A 15,865-nucleotide genomic window follows, 5' to 3' on the forward strand; every position below is an offset into this window, starting at 1 on the left:
CGGGTGCCACATGTGGGGCAGGATGCGCTTACTTTTCCGAAACACCTGACATCACTTCTTGGTCTTTCGGCCAGAGGTCCGTATATCTTTGTTTCATGAATTTGACTTTGTTTGTGTACTGTCTAGTTACTGTCTGTTCTGTGCTGTTTTGTGTCTATGTTTACAACTATTGTCTTACGAATTCTGACCTAGTGTTATTTGATTATGGATTGGTATGATTGCGATTATTATCCTCGTTGATAAAATTATTCACAAAGTACTTTGTCCATATCACTGGAGAAAATGTTTGATACAAAACAATATGTACACAAATACTGATTCTTTGCATGTGTCAATACGTTAAGTATAGAAGTATGTATACTTAGAATGAATAGGTACAGTGTACACTTGGATGAAAAGATCTGCATTACGTATGCTCTTGATCTATTTGGATATATGCTACATATATAAACGTATCGAAATGTTCCATATACAGAGATATACATTACGTATACAATCAATATTGTGTTCCATATACGTCAATATACGTAATTATACTGAACGTATATCAAGCATTTTGTCCAGTGTATGGGGTTAAAAAAAACATTTTTGAGCACGGCCATCTTGACTACAAGTTTCACGAAGCATGCTTGGTAAATGGCCCGGATGATGACGTAGAAACTTCGTGTTTCAATGAGTTTGCTGGGGGTATCACAACTGGGGAGTCCTAGTAGCCTCGTTGCCAGATGTAAACGTAAATTTACGATGCTCCCAAACGGTACATTGTCAAAGCATTTTTACGATTGCAAATTTGAAGGAAAACCGGAGCCTTATTAAACAGTGGTTAAAAATATGGGTTGTGGAAAACCTTCCGACTTTATAATTTGGTTTTGTCATTGCTTATACCAAATATTTTTTTAATCGTTGGTCATCATGATTACGGAAATGTGGCAAAATATAATATACAACAGTTGATGTTCTGAACACTTGTTGCACATGACGTACAAACGTTGCACAACAGGGACTTTTGTAGAGTTGGGACACAGCTGTGAAAATCTATGTGCAGACGATGGCTGCACTTTGACCGAAATGCACATATTCAGTACACTCACCACTGTGCATGCACTGTGATTTATTTGCGCAGACTGTCTTAACATGGACATGCTTGTTAAAAAGTTTTGGGAAACTGTTTGCTTCATACCAATGTTTTTTGTTGATCGATAACTGTGAGTTTTTTCAATGTCACTGGGAATGATCGGCGGCCAATGTCTCTACACAAAATATTCCCAACACTGAATGATGGCGACCTTGACGGGAGTACGAGCGTGAGTACATCATATAGGACTTATAGTGTTGTATACAGCATTGCATCAGCAATCGAAATAGATGAAAGTTACCATGGGAAAACAGAACTGATGCAGGTGATACGAAGTTTTATAGTCGAATAACTGATTGATCGCAGTACTGGCAAACAGGCACAAAACATGGCATTTTCCGGGAGAGATTCAAAAGACACTTGGCAATTGCCAAAATCAAACTTGATGAAATTGCAGAGCTATCCAACAGTGAGGACACGGCAGACATTACCACGGCATATGAACAAATAGGAGAGTTGATCAAGCGACTAAACAAATTGAAAGACAAGACAGCTGAATATCTCTTGGAAGCAGAGTCAGACTTAGAACATGTGAAGGAGTGAACAATAACACAGAAGGTGTCCATCCAGTCATTCAGGGAGGCGCGCCAGCGTATTAGAAAATGGCTGGACGAAGTTTTGGAAAGAGATGTACAACTCAAGCTTGAAAAAGAGCTATATATCCAGTGCGTGGTAAATGAGGAACAGTCAAAATACAGAGTACAATAACAAATGGAAATAGAGGAGGCAGCTGCAAGCCAACAAATATGAGAGGAAGAGTGGTGCAGACAGAATCTAGATTTCGAGAGACAGGTCGAAGAAACCAGCCGTGCTGAGCGAGTTGACCAAAGGGAGAGCATGCATCATCAGCGCCTTCAACACAAGCAGTGAAGCTTCAGAAATACACTATCATGCCATTCTCTGGTGACTACAATGACTGGTTATGCTTTTGGAATCAGTGTGCTATAATAGAGGTAGACGGTTTTTAATCTTGCGGAAATCAGTAAGTTTAATTACGTACTAGAGCTAATGAAGGACAACCCAAAGGAGGATGTCCGGGCCGACCACATACCTAGAGGGATATCAGAAAGCCACGAGAATACTTGTCCAGATATATGGGAAGGACATTAGGTGCACAAAGCTTGATAAAGGAACTTGAGGAACTTTCCGTGGTGACCAACATTCACAAGTTGCGTGACATTCATGACTTTTATAACAAGCTTGCCAGGATAGTACACACTTTTACAACGATGAGGAAACTGACTACTGCACAAGGTCAGTCTACACTCTGATGGACAAGCTTGGCCCAGTTCGTAAAATACTGTACAAAGGGATGATGATTGGGAAGGATAGGGTTTGGAACAGCTTGTTGAAAATCTGCGAAAGTATGTGGAGAGAAATTCCCTGATAGTTAGTGACGATAAGGTTACCAATGGGAGAAGAGATGACACAGCAAGACACACGTCATGGAGGAAAAAAGAAGAAAAGTTATCTCTTAGAAGTAATACGGAGGCTAAACAAGGTCGCAAAATTAAATGTTTGTATTGCAGTTCAGAAGATCATTCAAGTAATGGCTGTATGAAAGTACTGGATGTGGCCACTAAGAGAGCAATACTGCAAAGAAACAGAATGTGTTTCAACTGTACAGGATTTGGCCATCTTGCAGTCAACTGTTGATCCTGGGGATACAAGAACTGTAAAGGAAAGCATCATACATCAATTGTGTTAAGGGAAGTCAACGCTTGATGTGTCGGACAATACCAAAGTGGAAAAGGGATTGAGCTCAATGATGGATCATGACTCATCATTCACTGTTATTGCCAAAGTGGGAAAAGAGAAAGTTCGAGTCATGTTTGACAAAGGCGCTGGGAATTCATACAAATGTTCAGACTTGATCACAAAATTGCGCTTGAAGCATGCGAAGACAGAACAGTGTTGTATTGAGCAGATATACGGCACTGTAAGGAAGATTGTTAAACTGTGCAGTATCACATCACAGTCAATAGCAGTGGACGGTTTCTCATTCAATGTGAAGTTTGTGAATGCTGAGAAAGGTATATTAACCCACCTGCTTAACCCAGGCATTCCGGCATTAAAGAAATGACATAGACGACTCAGCCGGTTACTTTCAGCGAGGAAGAGACAACTGATGTTTCAATGCCAGTTCACATTGCTTGGTTGGACAATTTCTGGACGGCAGTTAGGTAGAGAGAGTTAGACAAAGAAACAGTTCTTTCTGAGACCCAGCCAAGAAGAATTTGAAAAGCTTTGCTCACTGGATGTTCTTGGCATCAAAGACACAGATATAAATGAAAGTGCAGCAATTCACGAAGAGTTCAAGAAACAGTTGAACAGGGTAGAAAGTGGATAGTATGAAACAAAACTACCATGAAATGAAAATCATATTCCACTTCCCACAAATAAGAGGTTGTGTACAACTCGGCTCTACAGCACAACAAAGAGACTAGAGAGAATTTGGAGATCAGAAGAATACGACGAAATCATTAGAGAACAATTCAATATGGGAATGATTGAGCCTGTACGGGGGAGACAGTGCATTATGTCCCACATCAGGCTGTCATCCGGGATAAAGCGTGAACAACGAAGATGAGAAGAGTGTTTGACCGCTCCGCAAGAGCTAACGTGAGAAGCCCTTCACTCAACGACTGCTGAGAGACAGGGCCTCCACTACAATCACTTTTGGTTGACATTGTTGCAAGAAATCGTATGCGAAAGTTTTACATCACGGGAGATATTCAGAAAGCTTTCCTGCACATCAGAGTGCATGAACAAGACAGGGATGTACTGCGAGTTCTGTGGTACAACAATCTACAAGATCGTGAGGTGACAGAGTACAGATTCACACAAGTGATTTTTGGAGCAACGTCAAGTCCATATATTCTCTGTGTAACACTTTAGAAGGACATTGAGGACAATGAACAGGAATATCCAGCAACAGTATATAGCTTGCTGGAAGATACGCATGCTGACAATATTGAAGGAGGTGGGAACAAAGAAGATGATGTTGCGAATTTCAAGGAAGAGTCCATCAAAATAATGTCAGAGGGTAGTTTTTATCTTCACAAATGGCATAGCAACATCGATCACCTAAACGCAGAGAACAAAAGAAGGAAGAGGAGACTTATACAACAAGGTTTGGTGGCAACACACCTGGCAATGAGACAAAGATTTTAGGTATTTCATAGAACAAGGAGGAGTACGCATTAAAATTAGTTTTGAATCATGTCAGAAGAGCAGTGAACCAATCATGAAAAGGAAGATGTTAGCTGATATCAACAACATCTTTGACATACATGGATGGAGTTCTCCAGTTACTATAACTGCGAAATCGATCTTCAGTGAAGTGTTCCTTCTTCGGCTACATTGGGTTGAGGAAATTCCAGATGAAATCAACGGAAATGGCAGATATGGATAACCAGCTTGCAGCATGCACCAAACCATACCTGTACCACGCTGTGTGTTCGCTGGCAATCCAACACATTATGATATGCATGAATTGGCAGATGCAAGCAAGTTTGCTGTTTGTGCTGCAATATACATTGGTGCACATGAAAACTCAACACCGGTCAGCCAGAATCTACTCGCAACTAAAGCAAGAATAGCTCCTAGACATATGAGCATACCAAGGTTGGAGTTGATAGCTGCACATACCTTAGCCAAACTACAGAATAACGTCAGCAGAGGTTTGGCTAACGGCTTGTCACAGTTGGGTACACAGCACCACTGTTTTATACTGGCTTTCTAGCCATGGAGAATGGTCAGCATTTGTGCGCAATAGGGTCAAGAAGATTGGCGAGCTGACAGCATCCAAGTGGAGATATGTGCCAACAGCAGAAAATCCAAGCTACCTCGGAACTAGAGGGTCAGCACCAAGTCGAGTCGGGATGATGTGGTTTCAAGGTCCAAGCTGGCTCTCAAGTGAAGGTGACTGACCAGTTCAACCAGAGATTTCACAGTCAGAGGGAGTCAAGTCAGAAAAAGTCAATGAAGAAAAGAGAAATGATGCTTCTACTTGAAGATGCAACTCAGTATGAGACGAAAGCCTGGTCACAAGAGCTTCTGAGCAAGTTCAAATTCTGGAAGCTTCTACGCATAATGTCTACGCATAATATCATATATGTCATATATGTACTGTGATTTATTTGAGCGGACTTCCTTAACACGGACATGATTGTAAACAAAGTTTTGGGAACAGTTTGATCATAGTTGAATTTATTTGTGTTACTTTGTAATGATTCTGGGGTGAAATTCTCATTACTGCCATAGTTCCCATCACGCTGTGTGAAACCTGTAATGGCCAAGCACATATATGGAGCGTGCTGCTCTGTACCGAAGAGTTAAAATGTAATAAACCAATTTTTTTGTTGATCGAGAACTGTGCGTTTCTTCAGTGTAACTGGGAATGATCGGCGGCCAATATCTCTATACAAAAATTTTGCCACACGGAATAGATATAGTCTCAAAAACTATGATTACATAAGCAGTTTACTAAGCATTTCCATGATTCCAGTCTGCATGCTGATTAACTTATTGAACGACGCATTTTTTAGCATTTTGTGATTAATGTGTCCGAGTGGAATCAAGCCATTGTCGGGTCGAAGTCGCATTTCGTTTTCTGACTTCCTTGTAATTCTTGTTCTTCAGCAAATTTGTTTGCTCGGTTTTTTGATAAACCAATGTTGCAACACCATAAATGGCCCATGTCGCATATTGTCGATGTTCGCCGTCGTAATGGTTTGTAATATTCATAGACCCTCCACAAAAGGAAGGACTGTGGTCTATTATACGAGTTCTGACGCGGTAGACACCCATATTTCCTGGATTTTCATTCTGGTTTCAGTATCCGGAAATACTAATGACAATAAAGAAAACTTCCATCTTTTCTTGGAGCAGGGTTGTCTTTAGGTTTGCGTAAGATTGCTGTCTTATTGCTGAAATTCCTATGGTGATACGGTTACGGTATTGCATGCAGTTTTCAAAGTAACACATGTCAATTTGTATTTTAAATTTGGATGGGATAGTATCGTCCTATCGAACGAAATGTAATTACTTCCTGGGGCCGACTTTTTCTTTTCTGAGTTAATAGACACGTAGAACACAGATGGTATGGCAGAGTAAAATGATGATAAACCATAGTCCCTCCATAACTGTAGATATAATATTAAAATTAATCATTGACTGCATGGTGGGGTAGAGTAACCGTGGTGCTGACCGGTGTCACTGGTGGACGACATGCCATAGGCCCCGGCTGGTCGCATATCTCGTGAGTCTTTTACCAACGGGAGTGTGACCTCGGAATTACTATGCCGAGCAATCATGAGCATCATTTGTTTCCGGCCCCATCACTTCTTAGTCGCTAAATTCAGGTTCAAAACAGTTAGGCTGAAGGCCGAGAACGTGGGTACTGCTGTATTATTAGGGCCTGTTTTATAGCGTGTGTCATGGGAAGAAGATCTCCCTAGCAAGTCCCCCTAACTTAGTGATACAATAGCGAAGTTTCTACGTCATCAAACAATAGCATGTACAATGGAGTCCCGCTAGATGGGCTTCAATAAGTTAAGAATGGCGAAACATATCAAAGTCAGGAAAATGAGTTTTCCCAAACAAATGACTCATATATTTTGTGCTTTACCGTGAAATTTATTGCATGGAACATTCTTCAAAAGATAAAATGCAAGTAGTTTTCTTGAACTTTTTTTAAGATTAGATGGCCTGGTGTCTGCTCTTTTTACTCTGTTCACCAAATGTTCAGAAAGAACAAATAGTCTAGCTAACTATGAACTGGAGCTGAGTGAAGTCTGCGCCATGTAAGCTGTCTTGCTTCCGGGTGAAATATTCTCCGGACGTCTAGAATATTATATTGCTGCATAAAGTTACAAAGTGTTTGAAGAACTGTATTTACCTTTCGTTGTCACATTAGAAGATCTCCCTATGTGTTCATCTAATATAAAGTTGAAATCCCTGTTCAACAATAATTTTATCCAAATAATTTTTATCAACATCATTCATGAGCTTCGAATTCCCCCGTCGTTTGGCGCGTATATGCCACAAATTGACAATGTGGAACTCCTGTAACTACCATTTGTTATGATAATTCTCGCCTTACTGTCCTTCCATTAACTGTCAATGTCATAATCAAAGTTCCTGTCAACCAACAATGCAGTTCACTGACTATAATTATCACCTTTAGAGTATAAAAATTCTACCACTGCATTTTTCCCACATGCGAATATCTTCGCTGTCTCTAAGGACCTCTTGTAAGTAAAATTTTTTTCATTTTGAAATCTGAGCCAATTGAAGATACATAGTCTTTTGCTTGTGTCCATAAAACCCGTGACATCCACCGAGATTAAAGTAATTTCTTATTAAGATTTCTGTTCTACCTATTAGAGTCCCTATACTGGCGGGGTTTTTGCTTCTTTTTTCTGCTGATATCCATAGTCCTTTTCCTTGTATAAACCATTGAGATTATTCAACTGAGAACTCGGAAAAGTCCTGTGTCGAAGTATCAGATTTTTTCATCACAACTAGTACGTAATTGCTCTTCGGCCTGTCGATTGAATTTTTCAGTGAGTTTGCCAATTTTAAATAAGTTGCCTTAAAACTTAAGCCAATTGCACGAGTACTACCTTTTTCTTTGATGTTGTATGGACGATGCTGTGCACAGTCAGTCAATCACTGTGTCCGCAGCACTTGATGATGGTCTTTTGCAGCATTTTTAAACCTCGTAAAATAAATAAGAGGAACAATCATTGGCCAAGACTTTGACGATTTCCTATGACATGCGTTATGCACTTGTTGTTCTAAGAACTGTCTTTGTAGTTTGTACCATACATAAAGTAAAAAATAAACGGCAGTGTCAATAGCCCTGTCTACGAATGAAGAACCGGGTCAATTTATTCACCAGCATTCATGAAAGAAAGATTAAGACGCCGTCGATACCAATTTTTGTCTAATACATATTTTAAGGTTGAAGGACTTTAGTTTTACGTTGTTCCAGGTCTTTCTAACGAGTAGCTTTTTATCCTTATTTAACACTCTTTCGAGAGAGAAAAAAGTTAAGATTCTCCCCCCTGATCATGTTCTTCCGCATATCGCATATATTCGCACATTTACGCAGTACGGATTTTTAAATGTACAGATACTTTCCTGAAATTTAACTGACATTGAAATATGAGCAGAACAATGTCAAAGCGTTAAGTCCTCTGATATTGGTTTGCAAGTTTGATATTTTAGAATACTTACGGAAAAATGATCCCAATAAAGTTCCAGGGTTTTACATGACGCGCATTTCTGCGTCCTTTACGCATAAAACCGGACGCAGGACCCCTCAAAAACTAAACTACGAGTCCCTTCGGACGCAGAAATATCTGTTGCTAGTGTACATGGTGTATATCTCGCGAAGCTGCTAAACACGTAAAACACATCCCAGTAAACCTTACCGACCCCATACTTTAATGGAATGCTCCGTAGTGCATTGGCCTCCACTGTTTGATGACCAATGGTACCCGCGGAAACAAATTTTATAACCGTAAAAAGTGACTTTCAAAATGTAAACTGATTCTTAATTGGTCGATTTCTTGTTTGCGTCGATTAACACATGTTTATGCATCATGGCGGGTCGTGTCAAACACCCAAAACAGGCCGATCTGCGAAAGTTTTTCGGCGGCCGCAGCAACCAGCACGATGCGGGTTTGGTCGAGGCCGAAACAGCAGCTACGCCATGCGATACTGATACATGTACATCAGGTCCCCCGGCCAAGTCAGCAAAATTACGAACATTCAACAGAAGTTGGCTCGATAGGTTTAAATGGCTTCGATATTCTGAAGAGCGAAACGTCATGGAATGCGATGTATGTTTGAAAGCGAATGTCACATGCCCATTCACGGAAGGTTGTTCCAATTTCCAACATTCAACTCTCACTCGTCATCAGGACTCGAAAAGTCATTTCACTGGTGTTAAAATCCTAAGCTTCAGGTCGCAATTTACTACTGCTTGCAAATCTGCAGAGGACCGGCAGTTGCATGGTAAGAGTAACGAACTCGAGGCGTACGCTGCACAACGTACTGTTACTGTTTACCTGATCGCTAAACGTGACCTTCCGTGCGATGTATTCACTGACATCATGCATCTACAGAATCTGAACGGCTTAGACATCGAATATTACAAACGTCCTCAGATAGTTATGGAGTTTGAAGAGTGTATTCAACGTGTGATCGAGAAGTCCCTGATTGATAGTATACATGCAAGTGACTTCATCGGTATATGTTGGATGAGACTTGTGACATTACCGTTCATAAGAAACTTGCTATATATGTTCGATATATTCAGAATGGCGAGGCGAATGTTTCTTTCCTCGGTAACCAGCAAATTACAGATGCCACTGCTGCAGGGGTCGAAACCGCCTTGATTGAATTTTTGATTAGCAAAGAAATCTGTGACGCGGCCGTAGACAAAATATACGGACTAGGAACAGACGGGGCGGCCGTAATGACCGGTCGTTTGAACGGGTTGGGTGCAAAATTAAAAGCCAGAAATCCCAACCTTGTTCAAGTGCATTGTGTTGCACATCGATTGAATCTTGCTGCTTCTCAAGCAGGCAGAGATATTGAATATTGCAAAGAATATCATAATATAATCCATTCATTGTATAAATACTTCAATGACTCTAGTGTGAGATATGACAAACTTAGAGAAATTCAAACTCTGTTGAATGGGAAGGCAAAACAAATTACTGAGCCTACATCTGTTCCTGGTTGTCGGTTGAATCAGCTGTCAAGATGATTTTCATCAGTTTTGAGCCAATTGCCTTGGCACTTGCGAGTGACAAAAAAGGGGGAAAGGCTGATGGGCTGTTGAAATTTGTCTCCAATTCATTGTTTCTGCTATTCACTGCCTTATTGATTGATGTCCTTACTGTGATAGGAATTTGAGCCTTGCATTCAGAAAGATTCTGTCAACCTATCCCATATCAAAAAAAGTGTTCAGTCTACTAGGGACACATTGAATACAATGACTAATGATTCACACACTGTCAGAGAAGTCTTTAATGATTTGGGTGATGTTCCTGGCAATGGTCAGAAAAACACATACAAAAAACATTCAAATCACTGACAATCAGCCACTCAGACAGAGGTTCTGTCCGAGCAAATTATATCAACAAACTGCTGCATAATTTAGATAGCAGATTTCCAGATGATGAGATGAATATTCTGGAATGTTTTGATGTGATCCTCAACCCACACAGATATCCTGACAATGTGGCCAACCTACCTGACTATGGGGTCAACCAGCTTGATCAACTGTTGAATCATTATAACAATACACCAGGTATTGATGGCGATAGAGCTAGGGCACACTTTCTGTTTTACAAACACTTCACAAGATCTCATAGGGACGCACTGAATTTTGATATGTATATCAAGCTATTGCTAACTGATTTTACAAGGAGTATCCTGATTTGCCATTCTTGCTAAAATTGCTCTTGTCATACCAGTGTCCTCTGCCCCATGTGAAAGGGGCTTTTCAGTACAAAATGCCATCAAACAGAGGGCACGAAATAGACTCAATCCTCAAAGGCTTAATAGACTAATGTTCATCAAACTGGTTGGCCCCATCATAGATGATTTTGACTTCATGAACACTGCTAGGTTATTTGCCGAAGGAGCTGCTGGCAGAGTGTGAACTCAAACCTACTGGACTTGCTAGGTGAATGCCATTTCAGAATATGGAATTACTTACCTTCTTGTCAATTTGCCAAATTTGAATACTTGTTCAAATTTCACAACATTGTGAACTTGTCATTAAAGTTATGAGATAATTTCAATCATGGATAGTGTTCTTTGAATTGATCAATGAGGGCCCTCAGTATGAACTAGAATTTTCATGTAAGAGTTATTTTAAGAAATGTGCAACCATTTGCCGTGTTTTAATACTAATTGAACACAGTGAAGACCATGGCATGGATAAACAATAAAATATTCTTGTGAAATAAATTGGGCCCCCATATTTGATGTAGGACTCCCATTTTCTAACACCAGGGGTCCCAGGGACTCTCAAAAGTAAAAAGTGATGTAAAACCCTGAAGTTCTGTACATGTTTCGGAACGCCGCGTTTCTTACGATCGGTGATATCATTTTGCAACCATTTTATAGACTTAGACAATGCACTGCACGTCTTATATATCTTACTTGCCTATCACAAGTCACTATATTTTCCATTTGCTTTTTTATTTTCAAGACGGACACAGTTTCGATCGGCCAGACGCGACGTGTCACACATCCCTTGTAGCAGCGGCTGATTTGATTTTTGACAGACCCCCCATATCTAGTTTATTTTGTTTGTGACATACTCCATAGAACTACTGAATGACACGTTGTCGACGTCGGGACATTGAAAACTTCCCCGTACGGATCCTATTAAGACAGTTTACATATAAAAAAACATGTCTCGTGTAAAATTTCCTAAACGCCATTTCTATATGAAAGAGTAAATATACTGTGGCGTAGTAGTGGCATGGTCCTTACAGTGTAACATTTCTCATTCACAATTAACGGTAACAGCTTTGTTAACTTCAGTTGTAAAAACTATAAGGGTATAAACCAGTAAAATGATGAACACACAAACCAGGCTCGGTACAGAGGTCAGGTACAAGGTATCCAGGTCACATTCAGCTCGACCCCAAACATCTCATTCTCTAACACCCATGCCAAAGCTACCCTCATTTTATGTCCATGATCTCTGATCATTGAAAAATTATCTACTACTCTTTCATGTTAAAATATACCTCATTCTACCGATCCATATCCCAAATTCCAATACGGACTGGCTCTAGAATATAGTCATGTAATGAACAATGCAAGCTATGTGTCTCCAACGTAATCTATCCCGAACAGTTATAGCGAGGGACGCTAATTTACTGCTTCCTTATTGCATTTTAGCTATACCATGGACGTAAGACACATACTTTCATTGCTGATGAACTCCAAAGATGTCCACCACTATTTACCCTAGTGCACAGACAGCATGCAGAGTTCGATGCACTGTTAAGTGCACTGAATGTGACAAACCAAGAGTTATACATGCTGCTAAAAACTCAACGAGACACGAACAGGTTGATGCAGGGTTATATGACGTTGACTTAACCAGTGGCTAAACCATGGTTCCATTTTATGGAAAAAAATCTTTAAACATCTTTTTCAAAAGTGTTAATAGAACAGCTTTGATATTTAGGACATAGGTGTCTACTAATAGCCTTTTCCAAATTCTTCAAATTATGCAGAAATGTGCAAATTTGTATTTTCGAGACGTTAAAGATATTTTTAAGACATTAGGGACTATCGGAATGTGATGTATTGAAGTTATGGTGAAATCAACAATATTTTGGGACATTTTGTATCATTTTGGTAAAAAAATTGTGTCTCAAAAATCACCCATCTGATAGCTTTGATATTTGCTACATACGTAATTAGGGACGTTCTCAATTTGGTATGTGCAAATTATGATGAAATCTTCAATTGTGTATTTTTGTTGCTATTTCGCCATTTTTGTCAGGCCATCCTTAAGTGAGCTGTCAAAGATTCTCTACATAACACATCGAGCTCTTTGGACCTCTAGGTCACTCGTTGTATTCCTAAATGATTAGCAAATGGCTTGTATTTAGTCTATTGCCATTGGTTTCAGACTGCAGTTTCCTTTTACAAATGAATTTCAGAAAATCCTTAAATTTCCAGGTTCAACAGCAAATGCTTGTTGATACACAGAACAAAACTAATAAATCGAAGTCAAAATTAGTCAATATGTTTTTAATTACTGAGAAGTAAATTGTGAATGTCACTGATTTATTTCATGGTTTATTTAAAGATATTAAAAACGAAAAAAAAACCCTCGTTTATGAAGGACTTTGTTGGACAAGAAATAGGTTTCACACTGCCAGAGACAAACTTTCACCACTTTCCACAAGTTGTGCCCTACTGTGACAATTTGACAACTTGACATGTTGTGTTTACTGTAGTGTGGACAACTATGAACCATGTGCATCAGAGAAGCCTTGACTCACTTTTTTCAGAATTTACGATTGTCTACACAAGAGGAAATGTCTGTAAGAGACTATTTTACAAAAATGAAGTATGCATTTCATACATATACGTGTTCAGCAAGTGCACACCATGTGTTCTAGCTTTTAACACACTTTTTGTTGAACGACGTCCATGCGTTCAAAAAGTGTTACAGCTCTTTGAACGCGTAAATGTGTTAAATTTTTGAACACATTTCATGTGCAACGTGTGTCCAGTCATGAAACACCATGGTGTCCATGATTTCTGATGAACACGTAGTGTTCAAAATCTGCACACGTATGTTCAAAACTTGAACGTTGGTTGAACACGTAGTGTTAAATTTCTGAACGTCAGGACGCGTTCAAAAGTGTTACAAAAAGGCGTTTAATTGATGTTCTATCCTGAACACTTAAAGCCCGCTGCGGTGGGACCCGGGATCCAGCTTACGCAAAATTTGTGTGGGTGTTGATCGGGTGTGTTCATGTATAATGAGTATGTAAGTAGCGGTCCAGAGCGTTGATAGTTTATTTGCGTAATCTGTTTGCGCCCAAATAAGCTCAGACTGGCTATAGCTGTACGCGTATAAGCTTCTTTGAACAACCTTCAGCGCATTTCGAGCGGTGATCTCACTCTAGAACGGCAGTTTTAGACGATCAGAGACTACGGTACAATGAATGTATACATATACCTGCTACGATCTTTCGCAGCTTACGCTGATCGTGCTTTTGCCATTTTCAATTTACAGAACGGAAAGAAAGAATGTGTACTGGACACCTTGATAAGTCACGAGCGGCGTGGGTTTGTAAAGTGAGAAACATTTCTGAGTGGCCGCACAGTGTGTTGTCGATGCCTGTTCATGCTTGACATGGACAAATCACGCCTAATAGTATGGAGACGACATGTCTAAAAATCAATCTGCCACCTTCGCGTGATTATGATACTTTATATCTTTGCTTTATTTCACATTATTGCTACAACGTTCCACATCATTGATTTCCGGGGTTGTGTCATGACGAGTTTTGAAGGACCAATTTACAGTGATTTTGAAGTCATCTACCAAACAACTCGGAAATGTACAAGTCAGTACGTTTATGGTGCTCAAAAATATTTGCTATTGCTTGAACATGATGCGAAAAGTACATTTCCGTCAATGTGGCCGCTGTACAGCCCGAAGTCGCAGAGTAGCAGAATTGCGTTTCTTAGGGAGGTTCACTCGTTCGAGGACGTTGGTTCTAATGAATTAGCTACCTAAATGCTGGTGTCGCAATGTCTTCGTTTTTCTCGAGGGTCTATGGTTATTCACACATTATGACACTTATTCACAATTATTGCATTGTTCCTCATCATACTGCTCTACGTTTTATTTATGTGTTGTGAGTGCTCGGCTGTAGCATGGCTCGGCCGCTGCAGACTACCCGGGCGAACACCAAAAACACGAATGCTTGTGCAGCGGTTGAAGAGCAGCGACGAGGACGGCTGCTCCTATGCGGGTCATCAAAAGGTCAATCAAGCGATGTGTAGTGCCGATACCGTCGACCTTGTAATGACCCTCATCAGATAGACGCAATATTCCCCGCCATATTTCCACAGCCACCTCAATCCATGCGTACACAGGTTTGAAATTCTTTTTTCTCTAGCGGTCAAAGTTTCTCTGGTAACACAGTCTAAGATTGGTAGCCCAGGGAAGACAACTGTTAGCCCATTGTGTGCGAGCGTCTATTGAAATTGTGGAAACATCCACGTATGGCTCAAAAGAAACAAAAAAAAAACATGGCACAGTGTGGAGGGACTGTGGACAAGGGCGAAACTGCATGCTAGACAAGCTATATTTCCAATTCAAGTATGCGGTTGGTGATATCGAAGTTTGAACCATGCCTGTATGCCACTATCATATGATACGCAGTGCTAAAAATTATTGCATGTCATTCAGCTGTTGTGACGTGAAAGACGTGGAGTGTACACATCGAAAAGAATATATAGCCAAGATGTAGGCCTAGTTGCGGTTCAGTCTACATGGATAGTGGTAAAGTATCAACGACAGAATTATTGAAAACTGTAGCTAAAGCATTTTGTAAGGATGCACGTTGAAGTCGCCGAATGATCTCGATCGCAGTGAACCGCAATCGTTTGATCATCGCACATTTTCATGGCGTTGAAACCCAAAATCCTCAGACCGAATTGTGTAAAAGGGAACAAATACGTCAAATTATGAGTCGCGGAAACATGAGGGAGACAAATCGACAGCAGCCGATCATATCACAAGCCGAACATTATATGTCGATGATGCATGCTACAAAGATGACGCAACTAAACTGGGTGACGTTCGATCGTTACTTGGTGACCCTTTTATTTTTTGGTGTGTTTCTCATCTCAAGAGGAATACTCGGGCAGGGCGGGCGGTCGCAATAAAAAAAACAAGTACAAAAAACCCCCTGTATTTGTTTCAGTTCATTGTTCTGTCCATCACTGCAATTTCTTGTCTTTCAGTTCAGTGTTCTGTGCTCTCTGTCCTTTCAGTCTGAGTCGCCGCAATCTCACAAAATAGGTAGAGCCGTTGCTATGATGATCGCCTCAGAGGCATCGCAAATAAAAGACGTTTTTTTATTTTCATGTCGGAGCCGAAACGTTGAAAAAATATACACAAGCGAGTGAAATTTCTATGAAAAAATGTAT

General features: G+C 40.2%; 1 long non-coding RNA gene across 1 annotated transcript in view; it reads right to left on the reverse strand.

Annotated features, from left to right (window-relative positions):
- The window catches only part of LOC139141812 (uncharacterized), a 550,434-nt gene that overhangs the window by 90,962 nt on the left and 443,607 nt on the right, over positions 1-15,865 (reverse strand). The window lies entirely within an intron of this gene.

Source organism: Ptychodera flava, chromosome 1, assembly GCF_041260155.1.
Source record: "Ptychodera flava strain L36383 chromosome 1, AS_Pfla_20210202, whole genome shotgun sequence".
Classification (NCBI taxonomy): domain Eukaryota; kingdom Metazoa; phylum Hemichordata; class Enteropneusta; family Ptychoderidae; genus Ptychodera; species Ptychodera flava.